Source organism: Hermetia illucens, chromosome 3, assembly GCF_905115235.1.
Source record: "Hermetia illucens chromosome 3, iHerIll2.2.curated.20191125, whole genome shotgun sequence".
NCBI classification, from domain to species: Eukaryota; Metazoa; Arthropoda; class Insecta; order Diptera; family Stratiomyidae; genus Hermetia; species Hermetia illucens.
In genome coordinates this window covers 177,952,425-177,968,249 of record NC_051851.1, presented here as the reverse complement: position 1 = coordinate 177,968,249, position 15,825 = coordinate 177,952,425, and the positions used below count along the sequence as shown (strand labels likewise).

At 44.9% G+C, this 15,825-nt stretch overlaps 1 protein-coding gene and 1 non-coding gene across 2 annotated transcripts in view; both read right to left on the bottom strand.

Annotated features, from left to right (window-relative positions):
- The window catches only part of LOC119650668 (GTPase-activating protein CdGAPr), a 280,038-nt gene that overhangs the window by 251,489 nt on the left and 12,724 nt on the right, over positions 1 to 15,825 (bottom strand). The gene's annotated exons all lie outside the window — the stretch shown is intronic.
- Trnar-acg lies at positions 15,096 to 15,168 on the bottom strand. The gene has a single exon. It is a non-coding gene; the product is annotated as a tRNA-Arg (tRNA).

The following is a 15,825-nucleotide window of genomic DNA, read 5'->3' as shown; positions in this document are numbered from 1 at the left end:
GTTCGAAACCAGGAAAAATATCAGACTGGTCCGCAAAGCATTGGATGGGCAGACCTTCTTAGAGGTGTGACTAGACCATCCTCATAAAGCACGCGCCTCTACGGAAATTGCTGTCCATGTGGCCCAATGCATCCCCAAAGTATGTGACGCATCCATGCCTAGGAGGAGCTCATTCCCCAGTGGAAGACCTAACTACTGGTGGAATAGTGAACCGGCTAGCCTTCGATCAGCCTGTCACCGAGCCATAAAAGCGTTTCAGAGGGCAGTAGGTGGAATCAATCAAGGGCAAAAAGAGTGTGCATATAAGGAAGCCCGACAAAACCCTGAAGCTCGCCATCTAGAATTGTAATGGGGCGATTCAGAGGCCGTTCTTCTCCGTAAATCACGTGTGCTACTCTTTTGTTAAAAATCATCCCAGGAATATTTCCCCAGCAACCTTCCAGCGACCTCTGAATATGAGGGCAATTCCACCAGTCACCAAAGACGAGCTGCTGAAGATTTATGGTAGAAAAAGAGACAACAAAGTTCGGGGTCTGATAAACCTCCTGCAGACCTATATGTCTTTTGGATACTATGGGGAAATGCTAGAGCGGGTAATCTACAATAGATCACTCCCGGTTGATGAGAGCCAGGAAGGCTTCTCAGATCTACAGTATGGGTTCCAGCCATTGATGCCATATTATCACTCCCAAATCTGCCATCAAATACTTGGGAGTGATGATAGACGGAAAATTCAATTAGGTGCAGTATGCTTGGAACAAAGCATCCACCGCAAGTATGGTTCTGGCAAGGTTGGTGTCGAACGTGCGAGAGCCACGATATGCTTCCCGGTTGCTTATAGCAAGATAGTCAGTTCAATTCTGCTCTATGCAGCTCCAGTTTGGGAAAAGCCATTGAAGGTCACTCAGGTTCATCCCTGCCATCAAAGAGTTGTTGGACCAACCAAATTTTGTAGTACTCTCTGCTAGCATATTTGGAAATCCAAAATTATTTACAAATACGTTCACAGAGCTGAAGAGGACATGAAGACAAGGTCTATATACATAAAAACACATTATGTTATGACAACATCCCTATTACCGCAGGCTATTCATTCGTGCCCTAAAACGATATGCGATCTTCTAGCTATGTAGCTTTTGTCATGCTATCAGAGATGCTGCTTCGAAGGATATCCAGTGATCCAGTGTCAACACCAGCAACAAGTACAGGGAGTTCAATACAACAGGTTGTCTATCAATAGGAACACTGGTGAGTGAAGGGATGTTAATCAGCGTCTCCCAGAGGAAGAAATTCTAGTCTTAGAAAAATGTATGTCCAAAATTCCTTACATTGGAATAGTAGAGTTCAGGCTCAGCTATGCAGTAATTGATTCTCGATGTTATTTTCGGAAAAAAATCAGCGTCCTTCGAGTAAGGCCTGCTGCCATGCGAAAACATAAACTACAATTGACAGAACTGTCTCGCCAGAGGTTTTCAGTTCACAAGCTAGCTGTCTTGGTTGGGAACTTTTGAGGACTTCACTTATTTATTATTTTTGTCAGTTGAGGACATTACTGGACGACCGCAGCAGAGAAAAACACTAATCACTTTTGGCGACCGATCTCAAATGACTTATACCACCATTCGCTTGGGTTATGGACGAAGCTAAGTTATCGTCAACCATCTACAATATTTTCAATAATTCGACATACGAAATCCTATTTCAGGCACAAAACTTTTGGGAAAATCGTTAATCTAGAGAACTTAGCAATGTTGCAAATCGCAGAACTGTCTTGAGTTAACCTCTCAAAAACGAGAACTGACCGTAGGCTGAATCACAGATCAAGTGCTAATTTAGAAAAATGGACCACTAGAAAGCTCAGTATTCGTACATATCAAAGAGTGAGCTCCTAATCCCGCAAAAGGACACTTATGCCGGAGTCGGTCCTCAAGACCTGAAGAAATGAAAAAATAAGCCCCATCCCGAGATTTGTGTCAAACTATAAACAATGGATTCGTGTTTCCTCAAATGTAGGCTATGAACTCCCACATCAATAACCATAACTCCTAGATAAAAATCCTTCCTGGCATTTCCAACTGCCAATCCTTTATAATTATTACAGTCCAAGCAATAATCATACAGTGCAAAAACCCATCGTCCTACTTCCAGCGCAATCTCTCTATACGCTCTACATTTTCCAGCTTCCTCGGTAAGTTCATTGCTTTTTCAGCCCCTGCAAGCTCGCCTATATCCAATGAGGTTATAATATGAAATCGAAAATAAAGCGGAAATCAATACTCAGTAAATATTTTCTCCTGTAAGGATACATTTTCCTCTGGTTTTATGTGATACAAACTGAATGTGTTGCTTTTCCTCGAATCACACAAAGATCTAATCTCGAAGTCCTGGAAAATGACCAAACATATTGGAACTGCTGCTGGTACTTGATCGTTATGTGGAAGCATTTCGCCAGTCAGCTTTGTGATAGGGGTCTTCTTGGATTTTCCGCTCCTGCTGTTACTCAATTACAGTTGGAATGCTTTATGGAAACGCATTCTGGGATATTTGTCTAGGGAATATTGATATGTATATTCGGTAGAGCCAGGAACCATGTGGAGAGAAGGATACATGCGAATATTCAGACCATAGAGAAATATATAACGCTTTGGCTAAATCGAAAAATGAAGTCCTTTGTGACTTTGGAATTGCAAAGGATTTCATATTCTAGCGTGTGAATGTTTCCTTGCAGTCGTTTCTCTCAGATATGGCTCAATCGATCTGATTTACTTGTATCTGAAGTGCATCCACTGTAGTTCCTAGTTCTGAACTTTTGTATAAATTTTTCCACCCGCACGCTCCCATGTGCCCTCAATCTACATGACACCCGCTGCGTATATTCCTTTGCTATTGATTTCAAATAATTGCTTTAAGGTCTCGTAGAACAAAGCCTTATTAATTCTTAATGAGATTATGCTTCGTTTCCATTTTCATCTTAATTAATTCTATGCAAGTGATAAGTCCACAGCAGAAAGCTTGACCTCAACACGAACCCAATATTGCTTATTAAGACTCCTCAAATCAGATAAAGATTTCCGAAACTTAACTAAGAAACCTTTATGGACACCAGCATAAAATTAAACGGCATATGTATGTGCAGTTGCTGAGATGGGATATTATAAGGGACCAGAATACCCAAGACGTTTAAAAAGTGTTGAGTGCTTGGCTGCACGTTAGACAGTTTAGGAACCTTGTGTGCAGCCGCCAGATCAGGCATATCCCTTCGGTTACGCACAGCTCAAATGGAATGAAAACGCTGGAACTTAAGACCACGACAAATCTTTTCAAGAAGAATTATTTGCGAGTAAGATCACCAATGATAAAAAGCGACTCCTTTGGTCGACAGGGACTGGTTGTGAAAGTCGGGAAGGAACACAAGAAGTCCCTGAATCGCCTGACGTGTTCAGTAAAAAGCTAACATGAAAGGAGGGACAGCGCTCGCTGGGATGTATGGAGGCCGAGGAGAGCGAAAGGCAAAAACTGGGACCACGACGGATTGTCGCGAGCCATTAGAGCGACCTTCAGCGTCCGGTGCCAACGATCCAGAATACCATTGGACTTCGGATGGTATGCAGTAGTCATATGTTATGTCGTTTGAAGCCAAGGAGTTTGCCTAGCTTCAGGTAAAAAGTAGATTCGAATTGCATTCCCTGGTCCGTGCTGATAACGGCTGGAACACCAAAACGCGGAATCCACTCTCGATAGTGGGCCTCGGCACATGATTGCGCCACAATGTCAAATAGAGGTATTGCTTCAGGCCACCGCATAAACCTGTCGATGATTGTGAGGCAATACTTGAATCCGTGCGAGTCTCGTAAAGGGCCGATGATGTCAAAATGGATGATGTGAAAGCGCTTGATTAACCGAGCAAAAACACCTACTTCCTTTCGAACGAGCTTGTTGATTTTGCACTGTCTGGCCCAAGAATTTATATCCTTGTTCATGGACGGCCAGAAATATTTACCAGTGACTAACTGGATCGTCGTCCTGATGCCTAAGCGTGTAAGATTGTAAATCGCGTTGAATGCTTCCCTGCGAAATTCGACCGGAATGAATGGCCTTATCTGTCGTCTCGCAGAGTAAATAGGAGTTTGAGCAGAAAATAGGAAACTGCTTGAATTTGTATTTGGAGTTTGCCTTCAGGCTCTGAAGCTCTGCGTCCGAGGGGACGGTGTCTCGAGCTTCTGTTTAACAGCGAGCATAAGGGGCTTGTGGTCAGTGAACACAGTGAACGGCCTGCTCTCAAGGGAGAACCGAAGTATTTTATAGCGAGGTACGCGGCGAGTACTTCACAGTTGTAGGCGCTGTAGTTGCGTTGAGTTGTTTTGGAAAGAAGCTCAACGGTTGCCAGATTTGATTCACCCGTTGGTCAATAGCGGCGCCTACCGCAGTATCTGAGGCTTCGACGAACACAGCTAGGGGTGCATCTGGCTGAGGAAATGCCAGCAGTGTTGCATCAACAAGCTGTTGTTAGACTGTCCCAAACGCAAAGACGGCCTCAGCAGACCACGCAACCTCGCGGGAGTCTTTATTTTTGGGCCCAGGCAAGTTCCCCAGGCGTTCAGAATTGCTTGGTGATGAGCGGCCTTGAGCAAGAAAGGATGATAGAAGTTTAACATGCCAAATAACCTTTGCAGATCCTTTACCGTAGTAGGTAGTGGAAAGCTCTTAATCGCCTCAATCTTGCCTAGGTCAAGTTGTATACGGTCAGGGATTACTAAGTGATAGAGCAATTTCACCAGCTTTTGTAGGAATCTGCATTTTTCAACGTTTAGAACAAGTACGGCCTCAAGGAGATGCTGAAAAATGCACTCGAGATGCTCTAAGTGCTCACATTCGGAAGCAGAGACACCCAAAACATCACCCATTTAGACGAAACAAAAGTTCAAGTTTCGTAAAACAGAGCCGATGAACCTCTGGAAAGTCTGCGCAGCGTTGCACAAGCCGAAAGTCATCCTAGTGAATTTTAAGAGTCCGAAAGGTGTGCAGATAGCCGTTTTCTGAATGTCTTCGGGAACTACAGGAATTTATTGGGACGCCTTGGCTAGATCCAAGGTCGTAAAAATACGGCAGTTCGTTAGTGAATGTGCGAAATCATGGATGGGTGGAATGAGATATCGGTCTCGAACTGTCTAAGGGTTCAGACCCCTCTAATCTCCTCATGTCCGCTATTCGCCGTTTGGCTTAGGGACCAAATGCAGCGGAGAGGACAAAGAACTGTTTGATGGTCTGTAGATAGACTGTTTCATCAAATTTTCGAATTCTCTCTTCGCAACAGCAATCTTCTGGGGTAAAAAAGGACCCACCTTTGAGAAGATTGGAGAGCCGGTGATATTGATATGGTGTTGCACATTATGCTCCACCGGATTGGAAAAACTACTTTCCGTAGTTATATTGCGAAACTTACGGAGAAGTGCGTGAATGCGATGGTCGGCAACGTCCTCGAAAATTATTGAGAGAACGTCATCTCGGCAGGTAAAAATCTTCCCTTACATCTGTAACGAAGTTGCGGGGTCTATTAAAGTCTTGTTCTGTAAGTCAACCAGCAGCCCATAGTGACACAGGAAGTTTGCGTCTAATATGCGAAAACGTACAGCGAAGTCCGAGACTCACGTCCACCTGAGTAAAGCCATAGTTGCTGATGGGAAATGAGTTCGCGAAGCCCAAACGCAGGGAGAACCGACACCTCAGCGCCCGTGTCGACCAGGAAGCCACGTCTACTTAGCAGGTTGAAGATTGTAAGGCGACGGGCTACTGCGTTTCGGGTAGCCGTCGTTGCGGCACCCAGCGAATCTAGTTTTGTGTTGAACCAAACGTACATCCTGTGGTATATTTAGTCGTATTAGCTCCGTATTTCCAATGGAACCAAAAAACCGTTGAGACCGATGAGGGTCCCGGCGTGCGACTACCCGAAAGCCCTTTTCAGAAAACAAACCTCGACCTTGATCTACCTCTCGAACGAAAAGTACCAACCGTCGCAGGGAGCTGGGTGACTACGTCAGCCAATATCGTCACCATCGACTTTAAACCCTCCATTTCCCGGGTCGTGCCCCGAGGAACTTCCGCGACCGTGGGGCGCGCGTACACCTCCTGCACCTTGTCTACTGTGGCGGCCAACGCTCCTAGCGATCCCGAGTCCGTGCAGACCAAAATGGCGCCGGTGCTCTCCGAGAGTCGTTGAAGCCAGAGGGACATCGGCAGCTCAGAGCCAAACTTATCCCTACCCAATTGCTTCATTTCTCGAAGCAATTGGCTGGGTGTACCGCCTAAAGACAGCTTATTCAGCATGTGATTGAACTTTGTCTCTGCTCCTTCAAGTGGACGTAGGAGCACTTGAGGAGTCCGAAAAAATCTCTATAGTCTCCTCGTCGAGACCGATTAAGGCGTGGTTAAACCAAGTGCCGTCCGTTGTAACATCTGCCAGCGCAAACTGCACCTCCAACTGTCGGAACCACGCCGCCGAATTGCGTCATCAAAAGGGAGTCACCCTAACCGCCGCTGCCGTCAGCGGTGATATCGCGCCTTCAGCGGATTTCTCCTCGCGCGGCATATCCCTACAGATTCAGGGGAGCGGAAAGAGAGAAGGGAGGGAACACCGGAGCAGAAAAGCACTGCGACCCAAGAATTTGCGTCCGCCGAAGCAGCAATCTTTGCAGCCACGCGGAAAACGGTCTGGCAGAGACCGTGCTTTCGATGGTACAAAAATCACGAATGAGAGAATGTTTCCGTCTTCCGAACGTATATTCTTAAATGCTCGTCGTAAAAACTAAGATTTATTTTAAGAATTTCGGTGAGTATGTAGACGGAATTAGGACTCGCGCAATATATCTCCAGGCTGATGTACTATGAAACGTTTCGGCTACGTACTTCGATTCTCCATTGTTCAAAGTTTCCAACTAGTTATTTTGAGGTTATCAACCGATCGATGGCCATAAATACAGCGGCGGAGGCGAATCCACAACGGGGCCTAGGTTCACCAAAGTACAACAGACCTTGATAAGAGGCAGTGAAATTTTCTAAATTAAGGTTTGAAGAAGCAAAACGTACAGTTGGGAAAACCACAAGAAAGCAGCTGGAGTTTCGGCATTGAGTTGGCTAATGGCGAATGTTGGGGGCCTATATCTACTAGGAGACGTCTCCTTATGAGAGCAACGCTGTCAGTTCTACTCTATGGCGCGGAGGTACGGGCTAATACCCTTGACAAGGAGGTGCATTGTAAGCGCCTTCGTCAAGTGCAGAAACGGGGAGTTTTGCGAGTGGGGTCTGCTTATTGCACTGTCTCAGAACCGACTGTGATGGTGATCGCAACTTTATGCAGACACAGGGGAGCTGTCTTCAGACAACGTTGCCAGAGAGATGCTGAAGGGCGCTAACAGTTGGAGTCCGGTTGCGCATTATGTTCGGGCTCTTCTTATTGCGAACTCGACCGGCGGAGGGACCGGATGGCAAGAGGTTCCCTGAGCAACTCCCTTGCTCCCTTCTGCCCCAGTTGGTGAAAGGGATTCCCTGACATGAAGGCTCCCAAGGCTGGGAGAACGGGAGAGCTAGCCCGGAGTAATGTATCAGATGGTTCCAGGCTAGTTCTCTGATGAGTCCAACACTTTGTGGGTAAACGAATTCACCGATCCTACTCCCAAGAAAACAATAAAAAAAACATGCTTCCACCAAAATAGACGAGAGAGTCTGGAAAGGTAAACATGAGATTATCCACCTTATAACGTATGGAAGTTAAGGGACATTAACGACAACAACGCAGCTAACAGAGAAACAAACAAGCACGTGTTACTTGTTACTCGTATTTGCACTGCTCTTAGCTATTGTCTCTCCTACACAAAAATGTTCAGTCCTTTTTTATGGCAAATACTTATGTATGTAATTCCGCGGGACCTTATCTACATTTTTTCCTTTTATCACCATTTTCTAAGAATTTTGTTCGCTGTCCTCTGAATAAGAGAGCTCATGCGGCAACCACCAGTTCTTTTATGTCTACAGTGAAATTTATCGATTGAAGATAAATCAATTTCCAGTTTCCTTAGAAATTCGCGCAAATTATCATCGAACAAAAAAAAAGCAATTCCTACATGCAATCAAGGCATCATTTAAATATTTCCAATCAATCAGTTCCGATCTTCTAATTTTAGCATCTCTCATAGAAAATTGGTCAATAATTCTGTTGGCGATATTTCATTAAAACAAGTTTCTAATGGCTCTAGACAAGGAGACTGTGTCATATACAAGTAAGTAGGCCCAACCTACTTACATTCAGTTGGCACAGACTCGTTTTACTACTTATCTAATGTCAGTGTCTCCTCTGAGTGCAAGATAAACTATCATATCTTTTCCTGTGACAAGTTTTTCTTCGCATGCGATGCCATGATAAACACGAGAGTATCTATGTAGGAAGTGAAATCAACAATTTTTCATGTGTCAGTTAAGGCTATCATTTCAATTAAATATATACGAGAAGATATCACCGATAATGGAGTGCGATGTGAAAACAATTCTTGGTACTTTCTACGTTTCTTTGAAGTATGCAATTACGTTGTGAGAGAGCCTCAATGGTCCCTAATGAGGGCAGCATTTGAAGTTATCCCTAATTAGATTTGGGACTTTAAATTGTATCTACCAATATCAGAGATAATTCAACTCCGCCATGCTATTAACATAGTATGCTGGTCCCAAGCCCAGGTAAAGAAGGAGGGTTTGAGCCAACGTACTCTATACTATCCTTAGTAAAACAAAAATAAAATCCTGAGATCAGGGAAAGAGATAAATAGAGTATAGTTGGAGTTATTCCACAATGCTAAATCCGACCAAGGCCTACCAAGAAAATGCATACAATGTCGTTACAAACATGATGATCAGATTGAGTCACAAGCCTCGAAGAAATGTTAGGTCGTCCACCTCAGTCGACGCGGCAGGACGGGCCTCGGTCTTGTCGAGAAATGGGCAAGAGTTCTTGACGCATGGACGGCGTCAGGACGTAAGCAAGTTAGTCCGCACACAACGAACAAAACAAATACGTGTCTGCACGCTAAATGTTGGTACCATAACTGGAAAGACCGAGGAACTCGCAAGAGCCCTTCGGAAAAGGTGCATTGACATCTGCGCTCTGCAAAAACCCGATGGTCTGGTGCCAAAAGCTGCGACATTGAACGCAAACGCGGTAAAAATGGCTACAAACTTCTCTATTTTGGTAACCCACACACTCAATATGATGTTGGCATTGCCATCTCAGAGGGTTTCCGTAATGTCATTAAAGAAGTCGAACGATTTGATGATCAGTTGATGAAGCTCACCATTATATCAGCTGATCGCACTATTCACTTCTTCACCGCGTATGCACCACAGACAGGTCGACCTCATGCGGAGAAAGATGCCTTCTGGCAACTTCTCGATGAAAAGACTTGTCACGTGCCTGCTGACGACTATATTATCATTGCCGGCGACCTTATGGTTATGTGGGTGAAAAGGCAGACGGTAACAGGTGCCATGGGGGAAAGGGGGGCAAGCGTATAATCGATTTTGCGGACATCCCTGACCTTGTACTTATGAATACATGGTTCATCGAACGATTGTCTCATCTTCTTACATTTTATAGTTGGAACAGTAAAACGCAAATCGACTATATTCTCATAAGACGCCAACATTTTACCTATGAGACCATCGCACCTCAACATCGGCCATTGATTCCCGTGCTGCGAATTAAACCACCGATAAAACAGTGTGAGGAACACACTGGCCCGCGCCTCATTAAATGGTGGCCATTTGGTGAAAAGAAAGAAGAAACGATATCACTCATACGATTGCCGACCATTACGAATGTGGAAGGATCATGGAATCAAATGAAAGATACGATCCACAAAGCGGCCCCTGCAATCCAAGGGACGACCAAGCCGGGTAAGGGGAACATCAACCGAGATACTTGGCTTTGGAATGATGATGTTGAAAGTCCATGAAAAGAAACGCCTCTACCACAAATTTCTCGACGATAAAACGCCTGCTAATTGGCAATTTATAAGAATGCCAACTGGGAAGCAAAGAAAGCGGTCGCTGTCACCCGAGCGAACCATTACACAAATCTTTACGATAAACTGGACACTCGGGATAGCGAGAGAGATCTGTATCGACTTGCTAAAAGCCGTCACGAACGTACACAGAATATCATCCACATTCCACCCATCCATCCACATTCACTTCAACAATTATTGCCGACATTTAGACCAGTTCCACCTGTCAGCGCAACTGGGTGCTCAGAGATGGCGATGAGGAAGACGGGGCGGAACCCTGTCGGCCAAACCTAAACCAAGTGGCCGAGGAGAACCTCCATAGTGGTGGCACCGGGAGACTCTGTACTCACTTTGGTTTGCCGGCCGTGATGCAGTGGCTGAATGCTCCAAAGCCCTAATCAGGGCGATCAGACCCGAGTCTGCACGGGGACTCATCTAAAGTGGCCAATTGGTCACGAAACCTTACCAGGGGTATACTGGTACCATGGGAACCGGGATAGCCCCTGGACTCATATACTTCAGGAGAATTCCTGTTGTATGTGAGGACAGCTCGGTTGTTTGCGGTTGGCCCCCCTAGTGGGAGTTCCATGGTGGTTGTAGTTGTGCTCAAGCGAGAAGAGACCTTCGGGCCTCGGCGTGGTGTTGCGTTTCAACACGGGTGCCGTACTCCTTAGTTCAGTACAGATTTAGGTAGGTCTTGCATCCACCAGTATGAATGCTAAGCCATGCACTTGGTATAGACTGGTACCGTTGTTGCTTGTCTCAGCGGGGTTCTGATTGTGGTCCCAAAATCAATTCGTGTCTTAAGAAGACCGTGGGATTAAGTCGTCCAGACAGGTACCCACGTAAAACACTCAAGGACTCACTGTCAGCGCAACTAAAGTCGAGGAAGCAGTAAAACGAATGAAATCGGAGAAATCCACAGGACCTGACGACATCGCAACTGAGCTCTGGAAAGCGAAGAACTGGGACCCAACACTGTATCTCAGTGAATTCTTTAATCAGGTTATTCAGGAAGGAAGAACACTATCTGACTGCCAAGAAAGTACCACTGTTCCAGTATGGAAAAAGAAAGGTAATCCTGCAGAATGCTCAAATTACCGTCCGATCCGGTTACTTTCCCATACCATGAAGATTTTTGAATCCATTCTTGACAACCGTATTCGCGAAATCGTTGAAATAACCGTGAATCAAGTCAGATTTATCAAAAACTGCGGAACTACTGACGGAATACACGCTGCGCGGTTACTCATGGAGAAACACCGTGAGAAGCATCGCGGTCTTTACATTGCATTTCTGGATCCAAAGAAAGCGTTTGACCATGTGTCTCACGAACTCATCTGGTATGCTTTACGACAACACTTAGTGCCAGAAGAACTCGTGCGCTGGGTTTAATTGCTCTATCGCGATCCGAAAAGTAAAGTTCGAAGTATGGCGGGTGTATCAGAACCGCTTCGTGTCTCAGTTGGTGTTCATCAAGGAAGCGCCCTCTCACCACTCCTCTTTGTTCTTGTTATGGACACCGTTACACGGGATATCCAACGTCCAGCGCACTACACACTGCTTTATGCAGATGACGTTTTCCTAGCATCTGATAGCAAAAATGATCTCGAGCAACTTGTCCAAAAATGGAATGATCGCCTCATGCAACACGGTCTCAGATTGAATCTAAACAAAACTGAATTTTTGACAACCGATCCCCATCAAACAGACACAATCACTGTCAGCGACAGTGATCTGCCCAGAACTGAGCGATTTAAATACCTCGGGTCAACGCTATCAGCCAATGGAGAATTGCGTTATGAAATTGCTTCACGCATTAACGCAACCTGGATGAAGTGGTGTTCCACAACTGGTGTTCTTTGTGATCGACGTATCAACGAACGTCTCAAATCTAAAATTCACCGCAATGTCGTCCGTCCTGTCGCTCTCAATGGTTCTGAGTGTTGGCCGACTATAAAAGACAATGAACGGCGTCTTGCGGTAATGAAGACGAAAATGTTACGTTGGACTAGTGGCGTCACACGTTTTGATCACATCCGAAATGAGGATATTCGCGATCGTTATGGGGCTGCACTGATCGTGGAAAAGTTGCGAGAGAGACGTCTTCGATGGTATGGTCACGCAATTCGTGCAAACGAGAATTCACTTGCCAAGATTGGTCTGAACATCGAAATCAATGGTAAACGACCAAAAGGCAGGTCTAAACACAACGGTGGCTTGATACGCTGGATGGGGATTTAAAAGCCTCGAGATTGCACCCAGATAAGGCATTCGATAGAGCCAAATGGCGAAACCGATCACGACGAGCCGACCCCGCTTGTGAACGGGTCAAAGGCTGAAGAAAAAGAAGAAGAATATCAGAGATACAGTGCCGTCAGACTACGTGAGTCCGGATGCTGGGCAGCGAAGTCCTACGGCCACAGAAACATCCTAGATGAAATACCTCGAGAAATCTGGGCATCCCCCACGGACTATGTCACACGCAAGCTGAACTTCACGAGAAACTTTGCTGTGGACCTTCCAACCAGCGGCGTGTTGCAAGACTATGACACGGTATTCTTTACGGACGGATCAAAGGTGGCCTATGGAGTCGGCGCGGGGGTTTCGCCAGTGTATTCCAGGCGGAAGTACTGGCGATATTGGAAGTCTGTCGATGGCTGGAGCGTGATTCGAGCCCCAAGCGTAACATAGCCATTCTGACCAACAGCCAAGCGGCCATCAAGGCCTTGTACTCAACGACGACATCTTCCCGGCTGGTGGGGCAGTGCAGAGACGCGCTTAACCATCTGGGCGGCACGCTCAAGGTCACTCTCCTCTGGGTTCCAGGGCATAGGAACATAGAGGGGAATGTGCAGGCTGACGGAAGGGCCAGGCAAGGCTCTGATCTTGGCAGTCCCTCGGCGAATACAGTGGGTGTTCCGCTGGCGGCTGTCGGGGGCAGAGTCTACTCGCACTACCTAGCAGCCGCGGGCCTAAGGCTTTTTTAATGTTTTGTTTGTAAAACAAAACCTTATTAAAATCGGTTTACTGTCTGTCTGTCTGTGTGTCTGTCCATCACACGCATTTTTCTCGGAAACGGTTGTAGCGATTGAAACCAAATTTGGTAAAAAGGTGGGAACTGTGCACGCTCACGCATATAGTGAGTTACATCCTCTTACGACGAATTTAAGGGGGGGTCCCCATACATGCAAAAGGGTGGTGTAAATTTTTTTTTTCATCAAATATAGTCATGTGGGGTATCAAATTAAAGATCTCGGTTAGTACTTTTCGAAGCCGGTGTTAGGTTTGACTTTTACTGAAAAGGTGGGAAGTGCGGGGGGTTGAAAGTGGTCATTTTTTTAACGAACCCATTCTCAGGAACTACTCAACCGAAAAATCTGGAAAAAATCAGAGGGCTGCCACTATATGGTGCCTAGGCTGCGAAATACCCTCCATATCGATACCTATTCAAATAAAGTTAATAATAGTATATTACTATAATTTTTAGTGATTGACAGGAAAACCCCCCTTAAGTTCACCCTAAAATCACAAAATTTTGCAGCAATGTAGGCTACAGTATAGATCATGATTCTGCCAAATTTGGTGAAAATCGCACTATTACTAACAAAGTTATACTAGGTCAAATCTGCGCTCCTCTGCAAATTCAAGACTATGAATGTCAATATCGCTTGAAAGTGGCTATTTTCACATAATATATGCATATTTTACGTGCTACATGCTAATGGGACAAATGCACACCCAAATCTCTTTATAAAAGAAATACACAAAACCTTTCATACCTGAAGCGTCTAGCTTCCGGTTTCCCGACTTGTTTTGTTTTTTTTTAAGCGAAGGCTTACAAGCTTTGCCAAGTCAAGGAGAATTTGGCCCGCTTATAACATAGCCCGATCACGAGAGCTCCTGTGCCGGGCGCGTGCAAATGCATTCAAGATTATGGCGGTCTGCACGGGGCACTGGCCCATAGGGAATCATGCCACTAGGCTCGGCTTACCCTACAACTCGCATTGCCGAAGCTGCGGAGAAGGAAGGGAAACCCTCATTCACTTTCTCTGCGATTGCCTAGCTCTGGCTCGAGTCAGACTGCGGACACTGGGTAAACCATTCTTTGGGGACCTCAGTGAGATTTCTAGCTGCAGGGTCGGAGAGCTGCTTGCCTTCGTGAATGCTACGGGCTGGCTCTGAAGATCGGAGCCGGCTGGACTCTGCTTCCCTGTTCCCATAACAACAGTCACGGTCTTAGGGAGTTTGTGGCATCAAAACGGCACACCAAAGCGCTAATTGGGCTCCTCGGAGCGGCCACTGATACCTACCTACCTACCATCAGAGATAATTCGACCTACTACTCCCCTTAGTCGTCTAGGACCAAGAAAACATTCCAGGAATCTTAACTTAATTGGCTAGAAGCATATCGTCTTAGCCTCCATTAATCTTGTTAAACAAATATACGAAAACACTGACAGCCTTCAAACTGCGGAATTTCTGCCGGATCTCCAGCAAAAAGCTTTTCTTTTCTCTAATTTCAACCTGAATTCCAATTCAGAATTCTTTTGAAATGTTTCTGGTTGTCCTTCATAAAGACACAGTTCACCTATTAATTCCAGCTCCAGCACGTGTTGAATTTGTATCGATAAAATGCAGTTATCACCTTATCAAGGATAAATGCAACATTTAAATTTTAAATGATCGTTCCTTGAGTTTCGGCCAAATTCTCTCTCATTTGAGCCATGTCCAGCAAGAAAATTGGTCTAACAAAACGATCCTCTCTAAATAGATACTTTTATCTGAACCTTGAATTTTTATTGGCATTCATACAAAATGCAACAACAAAAAAACTGTTTTTGTTGCATCAACGTGCAATAGTCAATTTTCAATGGGGGTTACCTTAAAACGCTGAATTCACTGTCGGTTTTTTGGCCTAACAAAATATTTCAAGGCAATATCGTGGCATAAGAAATAAATTTAATTTATTCATTCTTATTAAGAAAAGATAGTTATAGCCAGCGTATTGGGGCCTATTTTTAAAAAATAATCAAAAAGAAACACTCGCGATCCTGCCAGGAGTCGAACCTGGAATCTTCTGATCCGTAGTCAGACGCGTTATCCATTGCGCCACAGGACCCGCGTGTCGAACACTCCAACTAACAAATACGGGGCCGCCATATTTACATTTATCTTCTTCACCTGCACAAATAAAGCGACTGAGAGACCAAAGCCATAAATTTTAAATTCAAATTTAGAGATAGTAAAATTATCTAAATATTTTGTGTTTAGATAAAGCGGGCAGCGCACAGTATCTACTTCATTTGAATATTAAATATTATCAAATATGAGGGGCAGATAAACAAAGCCTTTTTGCTTTCATTTACCGGCCCTGTCTGCGAATTTATCACTAAATACGCCGGTATCCCCAGAGTTAATGATTTTTGACAAATAAATCATATTAGCTTTCCAAAATTCGATTGCTAAAGCCATCTTTTTGGGGTTATCTTAGAAGGTCATGCACAAAAGATTCACTGCGCCCAAAATTTGTCTCGATTAAGAAATACTGCAATGAAGGCAACTGTTTACAACTGGCTGAAAGCCATTTTTTTGGATGTGATTCCACATAAGCGCGGATGGTCAAATATGTTATGAGTCAATTTGTTGGTAATGCATGCGGCAGACAGTTTGGAACAGAAGATTCAAGATCGGTTGTTAACCTCGTCAATACTGATCTATGTACGTGTGATCTGGTCTATTTATGAGTGCTTAGAGTGTACCAGTTGGAAATTATTTG